General features: G+C 37.6%; 1 long non-coding RNA gene across 1 annotated transcript; it reads right to left on the bottom strand.

The window, feature by feature from the left end:
* Positions 1 to 2,269: 2,269 nt before the first annotated feature.
* On the bottom strand, positions 2,270 to 3,778 carry LOC122761753. Its single transcript, XR_006358622.1, has 3 exons — positions 3,707 to 3,778; positions 3,552 to 3,613; positions 2,270 to 2,347 (listed from the first exon to the last, which is right to left on the bottom strand). It is a non-coding gene; the product is annotated as an uncharacterized LOC122761753 (long non-coding RNA).
* Positions 3,779 to 4,115: the final 337 nt, after the last annotated feature.

The raw sequence follows: 4,115 nt of genomic DNA, 5'->3' as shown, positions 1-4,115 counted from the left end.
TGTTATCATATTAGGCACTCATCATCTACCATGTGTTTTGAATGTTTTCCCAAATTTTGAGTTTGATAAAAGGAAATTTGTTAAAGTTATAAGGGAAATTGTGAACTTGTACTTTCTGTTACCACCAGGTGGCGCTGTTTCCAAAATTTACAGTTTTTGCATAGGCATCTTCAGCAAAAGCCCATCATCGATCATCACAAATTTGGTTAAGATCTGACCTTCAATCGCAAAGTTATAAGAGTTTGTTGTGTGTTGCGAAATACCAGACTTCCTAGTGTTTGCCACCACCAGGAGGCGATGTTTTCAAAATGTACAGTTTTTGCATAGACATCTTTAGCAAGGGCCCATCATCGATTGTCACTAGTTTGGTCAATATCTGACCTTCCATGGCAAAGTTATAAGAAATTGATGTGTCTTGCGAGGAATCGTGATTTTCGCCAACTTTGCCGCCCTTCTTCTTGTTCGCCGTGATACTTAATGAAAAGATTTTGATACCTTTGGATCCTCCACTTGTCCACAGTGACCTCACCAAGTTTGAAGGTGATCCCATTAAAGCTCTATGACAAGTGCGTTCACATACCATTGGTGCGAAATGGCCAAAATCAGCAAAAAATGTACTTTCAATCCAAGATGGTGGCTTTCCCGTTCGTTTTAGAGCTTCGGCTACGCTGACTTTTTTGACCGTCTGGACCTAAGGAACGTGTGAGTACCAAGTTTCATGCATGTACATTCAACGTGCTCCTCAGGAGGACAAGTTTTACGGGTTGTAAGAGTTTTGCCTTTTGTTGTGAGAAATATGAATGAATGCCAACTTTGGCGCCCCCTATCTCGAAAACCATGCGAAATTTTGAAAAACTTTTAATAACTTTAAATCCTCAACTTGTCCACAGTGACCTCACAAAGTTTAAAGGTGATCGCACAAAAGCTCTAGGACTAGTTCATTCAAATACCAGGCGTCATAGTGTCTGCTGTCACCAGGGGGCGCTGTTTTTGAAAGTGAATATTTTCATATAGGCGTCTTCAGGGCTGGACTATCATCAATCCAAGCAAGTTTGGTTCAGATTGGACTTGGATTCGCAAAGTTGTAGCAGTTTGTTTATTTGTCACAAATATCTGACTTTGCAGTGTTGCCATGGCAACACTGTTGGACGATTTGTTATCATATTAAGCACGCATCATCTATCATGTGTTTTGAACGTTTTCACAAATTTTGAGTTTGATACGATTAACTATGTAAAAGTTATTACCGAAATTGTGTATTTTTTATATTTTCTGTTACCACAAGGAGGCGCTGTGCTAAAAATGTACGGTTTTTTCACAGACTTCTTCAGCAATGGTCCATCATCAACCCTAGGTAATTTGGTTGGGATGTGACCTTCTATTGCAAAGTTATAAGAGTTTTGTTGCCTGTGGCGAAAAATTAAAATTTTCATCAACTTTGCCGGCCCCTTTCTCGTACGCCATGATACTTATTAAAAAGTTTTCAATAACTTTAGATCCTCAACTTGTCCACAGTGACCTCAGCAAGTTTAAAGGTGATCCCATGAAAGCTCTAGGACAAGTTCGTTCAAATACCGATGGTGCGAAATGGCCAAAATCAGCCAAAAATGAACTTTCAATCCAAGATGGCGACTTTCCTGTTCGTTTTAGAGCTTCGGCTACGCTGACTTTTTTGACCAGCCCGACCTAAGGAACGCGTGTACCAAGTTTCGTGCATGTACATTAAACATGCTCTTCAGGCCCACAATATTTAGGGGGTGGAGCAGTTATTTGTCCCGCCCACTTTCATTTTTTAACGCACATTCCCCGAAACACTAACAAACGTAAATTTACACCAGGTCTGATGCGCTTGCAAAAATTGGTGAGTTTTGGGGCATGTTCAGGGCCTCAAAAATGCGATTCATTTGGTAGGCGGAAGAAGAAGAAGAAGAAGAAGAAGAATAACTCTTACGATTACAATAGGGTTCTTGCGCAACATTGTTGCTCGAACCCTAATAATAATAATAATAATCCTTCCAGTTTCAAGAGGGTTCTTGCAACCTTGTTGCTCGAACCCTAATAACTAAAATAATAAAGCCGGCAAAAAACAAAACCCTCTGTCCTAAAGTTATTGTTGGGGCCCTTTTGTCAATTGTGTCTGATCAGTGTTGGTGTATTGGGGTGTATTTGTTCTGTCCTACCACACAGTCCGTGGGGAAGGGGAAAATCAACAAATCTTTCACCAGTATCAGTAGATTCAATGTCGCACGCCATCAAGCTCACTCTGGGGAAGGATCTCCGGATCTATGGAAACCTCACATGAAAGGATGTGGCTGGGACCTCCTTTAACGATGTCACCAGGACAAACCTACAAACAGGTCAAATAACATGTTGAAGTATCGCCAATCAATAACATTCCTTTGCATTAACTGGCTTAAATCATGTTCAAAAAGTTTAGTTGTACAACAAAAATCTATCCTCAATTCAAGTATTCATTTGCAGTTGTGAAACTATACATTTACATTCAAAGTGCTTTTTTTATAATTATATTCAAGTATTCAAACAACTGTAGTTGCATTCATAACCATTTTAAGAACTAGTAACAACCAAAATATCATTTTACAAAAATAACAAAATATTAGTTTAATTTGGTAGAAAATGTGGTATTTAATTTGGTAGAAAATTACACTAAATGCAGAGAAATTACATGGTAACTTAGAGGCATTAAGGCAGGGGTCCAACTTTTTTGGGAAAAGCAACAGTTGCAGTGGACGTTATGAGCTCATATCATCAATGTGCCATATTAATTCTTTTTTTTATATGTACTCTATTGCCTCGTGTGAGCTTTTCTGTCTTTTATCCATTATTCTGTACAGCACTTTGGTCCACTGTGTTTTTTTTAAAGTGCTTTACAAAACAGTTGGATTGGATTGGATCATTTCAAAATATAAGTGGCTGTTGTAATATGCAACAATAAAAAAAAAACATATTTATGATGCAAAATTAATCTATTAATTTAAAAATAAAAACATATAAAAATGACTCGTTACAACTTGATATTGATGGAGGGCCACATGAAATCGATTGGAGGGCCACATGTGGCCCATAGGCCGCCACTTTGAGACCCCTGCATTAAGGCTTAACATGCTTAATTATCTCTTCTTTCCCCCAGTAACAGTGAGAGAATACACTAAAAATGTACCTCTGTAATTACCACAATCATAAAATAATCATCTATCAAATACTCTCACAATATCTCTCTTTTTTTAACATAAGTATGAAACAACAATTTAAGAAAATGACCTTTGTAAACAACAAATAAAATCATCAGCATTTCAATTAATTGCATATAACACCAATTGACTATGCCAACACAGTGGCTAAACTCAAGTCAATAGGCTATTAGCATAGCAAAACATCGTCTCAGGTGGCTAACACCAGTAGCACCTTGCCATGGCTATCTGCGCCGATTAACATAACTATCAGCTGCCTTACAATCAACCGAACAGGTTACACATGAATATCAGATGCATTACAAACAACCGAACAAGTTAAAGAATGTTTTCACTCACCGAGGGATCAAGGTACTTCACCTCACCAGATGGGAGAACGTACTCCCGTCTCTCACGCTGCTCTAAAAAGTTTAAACGTAACAGTACAGCGATCAACAACTGTTTAACATTATCAAGAATTAATATAACTTTAACAGATTATGTTCATATCTTACCCGGATGCCACAGATTTTTGTCCTATTACTCTTGACAGCACACGAGACAGCAAACGTAAACATGACCGCAAACACGACCCCAAACAGGAAGTGATGTCAGCACGATTTCAAAATAAAATTAATTATTTACGAATCATCTTTTCTTCAAAATAAAATGTTTTTTTTATTTATTTCAAAATAAAATAGTTTGCTTTCAAGATTTGTAAAGACTTTATAATGACTTTTTTAATGAATTTAATGAAAGACTCTACCACTTCAGTGAGTGCACATATCTCAGGCTGGTTGTCGGTGCAGGGCATGTCAGTTCCTCTGACAACCATACTTTGAGAAAAACAAAACACTAAACTATCCATTAAAGTCCATAAATCAGCAGCCATAAATAACAAAGCAGATGCAATAGCAGCATAAG

This window comes from Solea senegalensis, unplaced genomic scaffold, assembly GCF_019176455.1.
Source record: "Solea senegalensis isolate Sse05_10M unplaced genomic scaffold, IFAPA_SoseM_1 scf7180000014980, whole genome shotgun sequence".
Taxonomy (NCBI): Eukaryota; Metazoa; Chordata; class Actinopteri; order Pleuronectiformes; family Soleidae; genus Solea; species Solea senegalensis.
This window is presented reverse-complemented; position numbering and strand designations above follow the sequence as displayed.